The sequence below is a fragment of the Loxodonta africana genome, chromosome 11, assembly GCF_030014295.1.
Source record: "Loxodonta africana isolate mLoxAfr1 chromosome 11, mLoxAfr1.hap2, whole genome shotgun sequence".
NCBI classification, from domain to species: domain Eukaryota; kingdom Metazoa; phylum Chordata; class Mammalia; order Proboscidea; family Elephantidae; genus Loxodonta; species Loxodonta africana.
The window spans coordinates 8,274,761-8,288,971 of NC_087352.1; positions in this window are offsets into that span (position 1 = coordinate 8,274,761).

The window sequence follows — 14,211 nt, forward strand, 5'->3', positions numbered from 1 at the left end:
ATTCAGAAGGAATGGGTCACTATGGCGGAGATTCACTGGGTTCCAGGTTTTACACTCGGAGGGTCCTTTGTCATTCCTTGTGACATCGTGTAATAGTGAGAATGGTGGACAGCTCCAGCCTGTCAGTGTCTGGGAGGCTCTGATGGTTTATCAACCACAGGTAAGTTGTGTTCTGAGTCTCAGGGTCACACGTTAATGTTACAGAGTTCTGGTCTTTCATGGGGTTGGAGCTGGTGCTGGTGATGAAGGATGTGGGTAACTCCGCTGTCAGATAACAGAGAGAAGACTACCACATTTAGTATCTTTGATTCCTGCAACGGTGACTTTCAGTCTGAGTTGGCAATGCACGTCTCTCAGTCAACCTGGAGTCTTTAAAGAAGGCCTTTGTATTTCACGATAAATGTCTGACAGTTGAGTGCCCAGACAATGTAAGGCCTATCTGCCTTACTCTATCTATGGGAAAAACACAAACTGTCTCAAATGTTAATTAAGTAGCAACATTGGGTCATGGAAAGTCACAGACTGGGGTTAAGAGATCACCCAGGGTCTGACCAGCTGACTGACTGATCTACCTCAGTTTCCTCACCTGGAGCTTGTGCTTGCCGAGGCTCCTCCAGCTGTACAATTCTACATTGCCCAGATCAGGAGTGTTTTCTCTGATACACCATTTTTTGTTCAAAGGTATCCTAGATGTGGGTAATGATGGGACTTCTAATTGTCCTTAAACCTGAGGATATGAGGCAGCCTGGCCTGGATATTGGGTGTCATGAGCAGAAACTACACTCAGCGAGACCAGGATCAAGCCCAGTGGTCAGGCTGTGGGGCCACAGGATGGGGGCAGTTCTCTCTGGTGTTTGACGGTGACTGACGAGATGCCATGGCCCCATAAAGGACAAAGCTGAGTCCAAGGAATGATCTAGGGAACAGTGAGGGAACAGAAAGGACCTGGCTGAGTTTGAAAGCGGAAACCTATTCTCTTCTTGGTCTTTAGTGTCCCTTCTCCCACAGCTGAGGGCAGGTGAGGACCATGTTTACCTTTCCCGAAATATGTGTGGATGGTTTCAAATGCAGAGGGGGTCCTGGTGGAAAGTGGGGGGAGCATGAATTTGCTGAGGATCTGGCCCTCATGGACCATTTGTGTTTAGTGGATCTGGATATAAATTTGATTAAATGTTTAAATTTCTTCCATATGTGAAAATTATTGTTAATGGTTCAAAGATCTGAGGCCAATTGTCTGAAGGAATATTTCTCTAGAGAACACTAGAAGATCTTAGGCCAAGCTCTGTAGTCCAGCAAGGATCACATTATGATCAAAGCAAGATGCTGAAATCTGCTTGAAATCAGAGACTCCCTGGGTAGGGGAGAGAGAGATAATCCTGCTAAGGGATATAATTGATCAGAGGGAATTCTGAGGTGTCTCAGTACAAAAGGAGGAAAGACATCACGTAAGTAGGAATTATGTGTCACGTTAGTCAATTTAGAAAAGAGGTCCTTGTCACTGATTCATCATGGAGAGTTGGGCACAATGGGGAGGAGTCTCGGCAGATGCTTATAGAATGTTTCTTTTCTTTAGACCTTATGAATGATGCCATTAAAACAACTACAAAACAACTCATAGCGGCCCTATGCACAACAGAATGAAACACTGCCTGGTCCTGCCACATCCTTACAATCGTTGTTATGCTTGAGTCCATTGTTGCAGCCAAGGTGTCAATCCATCTCGTCGAGGGTCTTCCTTTCTTCCACTGACCCTCTATTTTACCAAGCATGATGTCCTTCTCCAGGGACTGATCCCTCCTGGTGACATGTCCAAAGTATGTAAGACACAGTCTCGTCATCCTTGCTTCTTAGGAGGATTCTGGCTGTACCTCTTCCAAGACAGATTTGTTCATTCTTTTGGCAGTCCATGGTATATTCAATATTCTTTGCCAACACCACAATTCAAAGGTGTCAATTCTTCTTGGGTCTTCCTTATTCATTGCCCAGCTTTCACATGCATATGATGCGATTAAAAATACCATGGCTTGGGTCAGGCGCACCTTAGTCTTCAAGGTGACATCTTAGCTCTTCAACCCTTTAAAGAGGTCCTTTGCAGTAGATTTGCCCACTGCAATGAGTCTTTTGATTTCTTGACTGCTGCTTCCATGGCTGTTGATTGTGGATCCAAGTCAAATGAAATCCTCGACAACTTCGACCTTTTCTCTGTTTATCATGATGTGGCTTATTGGCTTAGTTGTGAGGGTTTTTGCTTTCCTTACGTTCATGTGCAATCTATACTGAAGGCTGTGGTCTTTGATCTTCTCAGTAAGTTCTTCATGTCCTCTTTGCTTTCAGCAAGGAAGGTTGTGTCCTCTGCATAATGCAGGTTGTTAATGAGTCTTCCTCCAATCCTAATGGACCGTTTTTCTTTGTATTGTCCCTCTTCTCAGATTATTTGCTCAGCATACAGATTGAATAGGTAGGATGAATGGATACAACCCTGATGCACACTTTTCCTGACTTTAATCAAGTCAATATCCTCTCGTTCTGTCTGGAAAAAAAAAAAAAAACTGCCCCTTGATCTATGTAAAGGTTCCTCATGAGCACAATTAAGTGTTCTAGAATTCCCATTCTTTGCAGTGTTATCCATAATTTGTTATGATCCACATAGTTGAATGCCTTTGCATAGTCAATAAAACACAGGTAAACATCCTTCTGGTATTCTCTGCTTTTAGCCAGAATCCATCTGACATCAGCAATGATATCCCTGGTTCCATGTCCTCTTCTGAATCCAGCCTGAATTTCTGGCAGGCCCCTGTGGATATACTGCTGCAGCCGCTTTTGAATGATCTTCAGCAAAATTTTGCTTGTGTCAGACAACTAGAGTTTGATCAGATTGGTTCAAACTGACTAGCTGACTTCCTGACCAGTGTTGGCTTCCTCACCTGGAACCTGCACTTGCTGAGGTCCCTCTAGCTTCACAAGAGTACATTGCCCAGCCTAGCTGTTTTTTCCCTGAGGCCTCTGTTTTCAAGGATATCTTAGAGATGGTTAAGAATGGGACTTCTCATTGTCTTTAAACTTTAGGAGATGTGGCACCCTAGGCTGGGGACAGGGTGTGATGAGCAGAATAACACTCGGGGAGACCAGGAGCAAGCCTGCTTGTCAGCCACAGTGATAGTAATTGACACAACAGTGGCTCATGCATCTCTCACCTCAGAGGACCCCAGCTCATGACCATGGTGTTGTGATGGGGTCTGAAAGTCCCTCCCCAGAGGAAGTTCTCGGAACTACCGTGGGACTGTGAGCCTCACACCAAAGACAGGGATGTGAGTCACAAGTAAAATGTGACTCTGTACTGTGGGGACTGCAGATCTGTTCCCTCTGCCTTTCACTCCTGGTTGGATCAGTGCAGAGAGTGAAAGAAGGAGGTGCATGTCCATCCCGCATGGCCTTTTGGCATCACTAAGGGGAAGAACCCTGGGCAGGGACACAGTGGAAGCTTGTTCTCCAGGGGACCTGGGCACATTGGCTGGTGGTGGAGCCCTCCCAGGGGCTGCTGCTTAGACTGATTTCTTTGTCCTTTACTGTTTCCTGGGAAGGATGAACCTGACCACAGTAGTGGTGGAAGAGAACAGGACAGTCAACTTGGTGGAGGATTAGGGGGTGGAGGAAGCTGTGCAGAGCAGGACAGTCCCAGTTGGAATGAAGAAGGAGCAAGAAGAGGGACATGGAAGGAATAGAGAGAGCCAGAAACGCCCATGGTAGTACGCAGTGGGGGTTTATGAGCTCAGAGACCCAAAGATCCAAGAGCTCAAATGTGATCCAGAAGCAGGACAAGTGCACCCGAAATGCTGAGGAACACCATGATGACCAGAATCATCATGAGACCGACTCCCAGGGCAGCTTTAGGAGCTGGCAGTCAGAGGGAGGAAACCTAGGTTTCAGCCACCTGGAGCAACAGGGTAGCTGAACGTCTGGGGAATCTGCAAGCAATGTCCAGTCTCTGAAGAGATTAGAGATCATTCATTCATTCCCTACTTTCTTCCTTTACCAAAGAGTAATTGAGAGTTTGTTACATGTTGGGTCTGTGCTGGTTGCAAGGTATGCAGTGGAGAGGGAGAAACCAAAGTTCTTTCCTGTATGCTTCAGTGGGAGAGACACAGAACACATCAATAAACAAACATAAGAGATTTCACTGCAGTGCAGTGCATGTGGATCGCATGCCTGGAGGTGGAAGCCTAGACATGCCTGGCACTGACTGTTGGTGAAAGTAATTTAGTTGTGGAGTAAAACCGAATTAATCATTCATTTGCTGTCACACCACTTTCTGCACCAAAATCTCTCCCTTCGAAATGGGGATGTCTAAGAATAAAGGATCTGAATCGGTGGCTCTTCTCAGGGTCCACACCCCTAGTAATGCTACCTGGAATGGAGGAAAGGTCAGGGCTGTGGCTGCAGACAGACTTTGGTGTGACTCTGATCTACTCATCATGGCCTGGGGTATATGGCCACCTGTGGTCTTCAAACTGAGTCTCAGGTGAAGGTCTCAGCTGTCCAGAAGAGCTCTTGGGGCTGAGCCCAGGCTGGTGACCAGCAGTAGGAGTTCCAAGACTCAGGCAGTCAGTAAATTGTTCCTCTCAGTCAGACCTGTCCTGGAGGCCAAGATCCAATCCTGCCTACAGGCTCTCCAGGGTCACCTGGAGTCTGGAGGCCTGAGGCAGGGCCTTGGGAAGGGACTTCCTCGTGCTGGTCTGCTCTGTGAGGATCCCAGGGGCTCCCCAGGCCAGGTCCTGACCTCCAGGGTCTTTTTCAGAACCATGTTCACACGGAGGAATGCAGTGGGAATGGACTGAGTGACCTCTCCTTGCTGAGTTACTCTGCATTGGACTCTCCTTCTCTCTGCTGCGAATGTCTCCAGGGTCTGGATTCGGGAAGGAAATTCTGACCTAAATGCTCAAAACCCAAGTATGGAATGCAGAGTCAGGTATAGGCACTGCAAAGTGTCCAGGCCCGTCAATCCTTACCTTTAAAGTAGAATTAACCCCATCCCACACTCAGATGTCAGAGAGGAATTACGGTATACACGGATCTGTTCAGCTAATATTTCTTTGTCACCATTTGTCTTTGTTATTTGTAGTGTGTAGATTCCTGTGTCCTTCAGGGTGACATTTTGGAAGAGCAGGGACCTATTGTGGTATACTGTCTCTCGACCTCTGTGGTTAGGCAGTGGAGTATTTGATTGATTTTGTGGTAGATATTGAACAATTTTATTGTTGTCTGTACTTTACCCTTAGACCAGATGTAGATTAAAGAATCTGTTGGCAGATAGTGGAGAAGTAGGAGAACGTCATTTCCTTCGGCAGCATTGAATGACATGGATTCAGTAGTGATTTGGGCTGTGATGGATGGGCTCCAGAGAATTAAAAGTGAGACTAGGGGGGAAGAGAGAGAAATCAATAAGCACGTGGATGATTGTGTTGGGATGGAAAGTTGGGGCCCTTGAGTCTGAGCAGGTGTCTTTCAGCCCTTGGACCTGGGGTGTGTGTGCTTCCCAAGTCAGCATTACTTTAGTGCCTTGGAACCTGTTATTTCCTCTTTTTCTAACACTCTTCCCCAGATGTCTGCGTGGTTTACTCACTCACTCACTGCCCTCGGGCACCTGCTCACACTCAGTGGCATCCTTGGAGCTGCCTTCCTGACACCTCATCTACAGACCCTCAGTCTTCACTTTCTGACCTTTCCTGTTCTGTGTCTTCCTTGGTGCTTATCAACACCTGACATCCGATGCAGGTCTATTTGCTTGTCTTTCTCCCTCTTCCCTAGACATGAGCTCCATGAGGGCCGACTCTTGTCTTTTATGTTGTACCCCTAGTGCCTAGAGAGTTCTGCAAACACCTGGGGGATGAATCAGTGAAGGTTCCTAGGACCCCTCCATGTCCTGGTGTTTATTTGCCCATTTTTGAGATTGGTAGGTATTTCACAATTTATTGTTTGCTCCAAGCCTGTTGCCTTTAAGTCGATTCTGACTCATAGTGACCCTGTAGCAGAGTAGAACTGCCCCACAGGGTTTCCAGGGTAGGTTGGGTGGATTCCAACTGCCCCGACCATTTTGTTAGCAGCTGAGCTCTTAACCACTGTGCTAAGAGATAATTAATTTGGAAGACGTGCTGCAATTGAGGTTTTACTCCCCCTTACCAATTCAAGTTCAATGACACTTCTGTTGCTGGGCCCTCCTCTCCCTTCAGTGTTCACTCCACTGGAGCTCCACAGGCAGCTATCCGTCACCTCCCAGACCCTTCTCCTCCCAGGAGACCCCAGCCAGCCAGGGAATCCTTCCCTCTCATCTGTGAGCAGGGACCCCTGAAGTGGACACGCCTTCTGTGGGGAGAGGCTGAGGGAGGCTCCATGGGTCTCTGCTGCCTGCTCTGTGCTCCCTCTGTGGGGAAGAACTCTGGTTTCAGCATTGCAAACACTGCTGCCCCAGTTGTGTCTGCTCTGCTGTCCTTCCTCCCGCTGCACTGCGCCTCCTTCTGGGGTGAAGCTTCCCCAGGTCACATGGGTTGGGGGTGAGTTCTCCCCTAGGTAGCCTCTCTCCTGCCCTCCACTTTCATTCCTGACTTCTAAGTTCCCCTCTTACCTTTTGCTTTCTGTCTACATTTAGGTTCCCTGGGAACCACTGCTGCCTCTGCCTTCTCAGCCTTGATCCTCCCCCCACGTCACCCTCGTTGTTGGGGTGTGCACAGTGCCTGGGGCCTCAGCCTCCTGGGCTGGGCATTTCCCAGAGTTCTGGTCAGGGTGCATAATCAGCTCTCCCCTGCAGTTCTCTTTAACCCTATTTGGCTTTTCCTTGTAGAGCAGGATCCCGGGGCGATATCAGGAGCTCTTGTCACAGGGGATGTTAACCTGGTCGTGCATCAGAATCAACCGTGGGATTTTATAAAGGAACCGAGTGTCCAGGTGATGCTTTAGAAATACTGCTTCAGCAGCTTCACAGGTAACAATGATAATGCCGAGAAAGGCTTGAGAAACAGTGATCTGTGGGTTGGGGCGGGTTTCTCACCCTCTCCTGTGCACAGAGAAAGTCTGAAGTTCTGTTAAATGCACGCTCTGACTCTGTGGGTGTTAGGTGGACTTGAGAGTGCATCTGACAGGCTCTTAGGTGATGCAGATGATACTGGCCTGTGGACCACACTTTGAATAGCCAGGCTGCTGGGAACTCCTGTTATCTGAGAGCACAACCCACCCACATCTGCATTGGCCTCTGCTGTTTCTTGGCCTTGGGTCTGTGAGCACCAGACAAGGAGCCCCTGGGTTCCCCTAATCCAGAGATGGTTTCTCATGTGACGCAGATACCCATTTTGCACGCAGGACTTTACTGTGTTCCCAGATACACTAGAAAGAGTGGATTTACTTCCAACCAGATGGTCAGAGATGGCTGAAAGGGTCAAGCTGAGAGGAACCAAACTTCTCTTTCTGGTGTCACCAGCCTGACCTCTGCTTCCAGTGACAGAGACATAGGATGTGGGTGTCCAGGAGGGAGTTACAGCTCCTGGGAGTGAAGGGGGAGCTTTGTTGGGTGTCCTGAGGAGAGAGGACTGGTGGTGGGAGGTCAGGGGGTGTGGGCTCCCGTGTCCTCAGGGAAATGTTTCAGGAAGACCCCCTCTCTCTGGGGTCTCTGTGGCTGAGCGGTGGCTCAGAGCCTATCTGTGTTCTCCCTGACTGTCCTGGGCAGCCTCTGTCCTCTGCCTAGTTGACTTTCTTGTGGCCACCCCTGTTTCTCCATGAGTGTGCCCAAGCAGGGAGTGGGTTGCTGCACAGGAACCCCCCACAGCACGGGTCCTCAGAGCCCCAGGAAGGAGGGGCAAGGCAGAGCTGACACTTAGGAGGACCTCAGAAGTGTTTGTTAGAGCAAGAGATGGAAATCAGCCTGCCATTTCTACCTCAGCCAAAAGCCAGGTTCATGGCCCAGGGGAAAGAATACGTTTCCTGTTTTTTGTGTTATGTTGCCCTCTGGAGGGCTCAAGGAGACCTGTGGTCAATATCTGGTGCACCAGGAATGCTGACCAATCTCCAAATGATGTGACCTGGCCCTGAGCCTGGACAGAGCTGGGCTCTGACCTCCTGGCTGAGGGTCAGCCCCGGGTCCTGTTCACTGTGGGTCCCCAGGCTGCCCTGACTCCACCCAAGTGCAGGTGAGCCCAGGGAGAGGATGTGAGTTGTCCAGAGGATCCCTGATTCCAGTGTCAGAAGGACTGTCCTCCCAGGTGGATGTGCTGCCTGAGAGGAGCTCTCTGTCTTCAAGGTTTAAAAGGAAGGACCCAGTGAGGGGTCTAAGGCTGCAGGAGTGGGCACTGGCCTGGGAGGCTGGTCCCCCACTGCCCCACGTTTCCCTCCATCACAACCCTGGGGGATTGTATCAAGGTCATCTGTGTCCTTGTCTGTTGTCCACTAGAGTCCTTCCCACAGGGCCTAGGCACTAGAGCAACTTCCACCTGGGACTCAGGAATTCCTGAGGTTCCTTGTAGGGGAGGGGAGGCCCCCAAGGGCCTTCAGACCCTCTGAGACGGAAGCAAAGGCAGATCCTGTGTTACCCAGCCCCCATTTGGCTTGGTGACCTCCTCAAGCCCAAGACCCCTTGGGGCCAGTGAGATGGTTCAGGGGACCAGAGGCAGGTCTCCCCACAGAGTAGTGAACCTCAGGGCTGGGGAGTGGCACCCTGACTGTTTTGTGGTCCGGCTGGGGCTCAGTCCTCCCTGGTGGTAACTCTCTTGGATCTCGGGTCTAGAGTTTGGTTCCAGGTCAGGTCTTCCTGGGTGAAGAGGAAGCACAGAGGCTCCCAACCCAAGCCCTGCTGGGCGACTTGATGTCACTCACAAGTTGGAGATCGGGGTGTGTGGTCAGTTATCTGGGAGCTAATCGGGTCTGACCTCTCACTGTTAGGAGGCCCCTGTCCTCCCCCTGACGCTATGAGAGGTGAAGGCCCCATGTCCCTGGGACAGCAGCGGGCACTTGCTGGTTTCCTCCCATTGGACGCCAGTGCCCTGGGTCTACACAGATTGTGCTCCACCATCAGGAGTCAGCAGGTGAGGTGATGTGTGCTTTGTCCTCCTCCATTTAACCCGTATTTATTGAGCATCTGTTATGTGTCAGGCACTGAGCTAGGCACTGGGATTCCACAGTGTACAAGACAGACGTGTTTGGAATTAATGAGGTAATTATAATGGAGATATGCGCTATGAAGAGCAAATATGTGGAGTATCTGAGCTGGTCTGGGGGTCACAGAGAGCTCCCCTGAGAAGTGATCTGCTGGCTGAGCCCTGAGTGTGAGTGGACCATATACAGCTAAGTGCAGAGGGTGTGGAGGGGCAGAGCCTGACGAAGAGGGGAAGCCCTTCAGGTTGGAGAACGTGGCTTCATGGAGGAGCTGACAAGAGTCCTGTGTGTGGGGATCTCCAGAGTGAGGGCTGTGGACTGAGGTGACGCTGGTGAGGCTCACACCTTGCTGGGCTGTGGGCGATGCTGAGGGGCCAGCAGCCTTATTTGACGGCGGGGTGTGAAGATCTCCAGGCTACAGAGTAGCTTTGCCGCCCTCTGGTGGACAGTTAGAAAAGTGCAGAAGAAAAAGATGTGTGTCAAGCAGTTTTTTCTTAAAGTGACTGAAATTCACATAACATAAAATCAACCATTTCAAATAACACGAGAATTTTTTATTCAATATCACCCTTTAATTATTTTCATCTCTCCTGTACTCCTCCCCGTGTCCTCTGGATGGTGCATTCCTGGAGAGCAGGGACTGTCCCCTGTCAATCACAGTTCTGCATACAGTAGGTGCTCACTCAGTAAGTGTCTGGCAGACAGAGCTTCACTCTGTCCCCGCATGATGTAGGAGTTGCAGCAAGGTACATCCCTATCTGGGGGCTGGTGCCTTCCTTCCACAAGGTGTGGACAGAATCACAAGGGCTGGTCTCAGTGGAGACTCACTCAGTGAAGGGGAAGGGGCTGGAGGGAGGCCTGGGCTCTGGGTTCTGAGGACCTAGGAAGTCTTCTGGTTTTTATAAGATGGTTTTATATGTTGTGTTTAAAGTCACACACTAAAACACATTAGTTGTAAAAGACCAGAATTATAAACCTGTATAAAATAATGTGTGTCAGGTCCTGCCCTAGTTCCATGTCCAGGACATAACCACTTTTGCATTGCCCATATTGCATCAGGAAAATCTTCTGCAAAAGACCTCTTTAAAGTGTTAAAAAACCAAAGATATTTCCTTGAGGATTAAGGTCCGGCTGACTCAAGCCATGGTGTTTGCAGTCGCCTCAAATGCATGTGAAAGCTGGACAATGAATGAAGAAGACCGACGAAGAACTGACGCCTTTGAGTGATGGTGTTGGCAAAGAATACTGAATATACCATGGACTGCCAGAAGAATGAACAAGTCTTTCTCAAAAGAAGCACAACCAGGATGCTCCTTAGAAGCAAGGGTGGCTAGACTTCACCTCATGTACTTTGGACCTGTTATCAGAAGGCCCCAGTCCCTGGAGAAATACATCATGCTTGGTGAAATAGATGGCCGGCAAAAAAGAGGAAGACCCTTAACGAGATGGATTGACACCGTGGCTGCAACAATGGGCTCAAGGGTAGCAACAATTGTGAGGATGATGCAGGATGGGCAGTGTTTTGTTCTGTTGTGCATAGGGTCACTATGAGTCAGAACTGACTGGATGGCACCTAACAACAACAACATTCCTTTGGGAAGGTTGTTTACTCTGCTGGGAAGGAGCGAACAAAGGCCTCTGTAACCAGCATGACACTAGACCTGGAGGCCAAGGCAAGTAGGCCAGAATTCAGTTCAGCCCAGCAGCCCCAGGGGTGCAGCCAGGGTTGGGGGTGGGGTGCAGGACTTCTGTGCTCATGGGTTTCAAGCTGGGTGATGGAATGTGGTTCTAAGGTCAGGCACTGGGCTCAGAAGTTAATGATGAAAGATTCTCACCACATTGCAGGAGGGGCCAGAATCTGAGGGGCAGGGAGACTCACTGTGAGGACAGAGCAGGCTCTCAGCCTCCCTGAGGTGACACTCTTCTTGTAGCAACCAGCCATGCAGGCTGTTGCAAAGGGGGTACCAACAGCAGTAAGGTCCAGACATGTACAATGAGTCCATAATTTATAAATTAGGAAATAGCTGGGGTTTCCTCTGTAGTAACATTCTCACTCGTTGCATCTTTCTCCCATGGACTAGAGATGGGAAACCTTTCCAGCAGTCACTTCTCACTGTGTCGTCCCTACTGCAGCACCTGGGAGTGAGCATCACAGGCACACTCTCCGTGGTGGTGATGGTCATGAATTACTGATTTCTGAATTTTTGTGTGTACTCTTTCTTCTTCACAACTGAGCGTTATTAACAAGAACATAAGATGTACCAAGAACCCTGAGGTGCAGACTTGTAGAATGAGTTCGTAACTTATAAATTAGGAAATAGTTGGGGTTTCCTCTGTAGTAACTTTCTCCCCTATTGCATCTCTTCCCCGTGGAACAGAGATGGGAAAGTTTTCCAGCTGCTGCAGCTCCTGGCAATAAGCATCGCAGACACACTGTCCATGGTGCTGATGGTCATGAATTATGGCGGATTTGTGAAGTTTTGCATGTTCTCTTTGTTATTCAAACTGAGCATTTTAACCAGGAAGAGGATGAGGGGGTGGGAGGGAGTGTGAGCAGGCCTCCACCTCAGTCTCTCAGATCAGTGAATGTGCTGTAACTCACACCATAGTAACAACTGCCATGTCCATGTCGACCACGTGTGGTTTGTGGTGAAAGTGATGAAAAAAAGGCCCTGAGAGGGGTTACTTTTCCAATCCAATGATGTATACATGTTGGTTAAGAGTCACTTAGGGTTAAATCATGATGTGGTTATTTTTATATTTTTATCACTTTCACCTCACGACAGACAACACTTGGGCAATGACAGAAGAGCCTTGCGATCTGTGGGGTTTGTGCTTTAGCAAATGGACCAGCTTTGTGTGTTTCTGGAGTGACAGGAAATGTGGTCTAGAGTTAATGGCAGTACCTGTAAGGACCTTGCTGCGTCCTGAATGTGGGCCCTTCCTTGCACTGGTTTCTCCTACAGACCTTACCTGTGTCTTCCCTATTCCCTAGAGAGAAAGATGCTCTGAAGGCTGGCCTTTGGGATAAAGGAGAAAGCCACTGCTGCTGGCTGAGGATACTGGGTCCTGGGTTTGGGGACAGGTGAGTTCATTTGTGAAGGGCAGTGTGTCAGGAGGGGGCCACCAGGGCTTAGGCTGAATAGGGCAGGAGGGCTCAGTACACCAAGGGCTGATAAGGAGTCATGCTATGATGTGTCCACTGTCCATGGTTGCTCCTTCATGGTTATCTTTGTGTGGAGTTCAGATGGCTCCATTTTCTGTGCTACCTTTGTTCTCAGAGGGGCAAATGCCGGGGGGAGCTGTCCAGGTCCCCTGTCTTGGGGCGGTGTGAGGACAGTGCACTGCTCTCCTGGTTGAGCCTGGCTCTTGTGAAAATCACCCTTGCCTGTTAGCATGGTCCCACCCCCATCCATCTCCAAATCTTATCTTCCACAGAGTAGAAACAGGGGTTGGGGTAACTTATAGATAATATTTCCCTATGTATCCCAGCAGAGAATGGATTCAGAGTTTCAGGTGAATTCTCGAAAAGAGAAATTTCCCATAAGCAGAAGGAGAGAAAATGAGGTGGAAGGGTTCTCTTTATTCAGATCTTTTCCAGATAATCCACGGTGGGTCACAGGTTTGCTTTTTCTTGAAGTTCCCCACTTTCTAGTGGGAGAGGGATGGGAGGCCTTTGACTTGGTCCTGCCTGAGCCCAAGGCGGCCTTTCTGGGTCTCCAGGAATCTAGGAGGGAACCACTTGCACCCCAGCTCTCAGGTCTCTTCAAAGCTCAGAGCTGATCATCTTGATCAGCTCCTGCCCCCTCCCCAGGGTCTGGGGTCTGAGGTGAACCTCTTTCCTCCATCCCTAAAGAGCATTTCCTGGAGGTAACTGAGAAGCCACTTCTGCTTTTAGGTAGATCTGCCAGGAAATATTTGTGTCAGGCTTTAGTAATTTATGTAAAAAAAAAAAAAAGAAAAGAAAAAGAAGGAAAAGCTTCTGCCTCTCTTGTGACCTTCTCAGAACATGGTCCAGCTTCTCCCTGATTCTGGGTTCCACAAGGGTCCTCTCTGTGCTGGTCCTGGCTTTACTCAGGGAGACCTCTGCTCCCAGACCCTTTCTCTGCTCATTACCCTGTTTCCCTCTTAGCTGCTGTTTCCTGAATTGAGATCACAGCCAGGTGTGGGGCGGGGGAGATCCTGGCCCCCCATGGGCCTGTGGGGCCAACATGTTCATGGTCCACACTCACCTCGTAGATGGGAACTTTTGCCCAGGGGCCATGCAGGGTGGCCTGGATGGAAGATAGAAAGAGAGGGCATCAGGGTCAGGCACAGAATGGTTTGTTAGGGGCTGAGGGGCAGTGCAGTGTGGGGCCTCAGGGACTGGGTTGGTACGACTCGGGGGGCATGGCACTTGGTGCATGGAGCAGATAGGCATGAGGGAAAGGAGAGGATGTGGCGTGTAGAGTTAAGTGAGTGGGTGAAAGAAGAGAAAGAAACAGAAGCAAAAAAATCAAAAAATTAAAAGAAAAAAGTAAATAAAATGGTGGCGTGGTAGAATTCAATGGGTGGGAGTGGGGCAGACCTGGTGAGGTGGTGTGCTGGTGGCTGGCAGCTGAGTGGTGTGGTTCAGCCTGTTGAGAAGGGGTGTGGGTGATTCATGGAGCTAGGAGGGTGGGAGAAAGGAAAGAGGGAAAAGAGAGAAGAAACCAAGAATCAAATTAAAAGATAATAAAATAAAAACAACAACAACAAAATATATTCGTGGGGGAGCTGGCCATGGGGGGCGGGGGAGAATTGGGGTGGTGGCAAGCTGATATCTCTCTCACCAGGTGGCACGACATGGCCTGACAGGAAGGGGCATAGGCAGCACAGGGCATAGCTGGGAGGGAGAAGGAAAAGGAGAAGGGGAAAGTTACAGAAAAATAAAAAAATATGCTGTTGAGGGAGCTGGCCTGTGGGGGTGGTGTAGACCCAGGGAGGCCAAGTCCCAGAGGCTCTTCAGCCCAGTGGTACAGCACAACCCACCAAGAAGTTGGGGGTGGTGCATGGGGCTGGGTGGATGGGAGAAAGCAAAGGAAGGAAAGGAGAGAG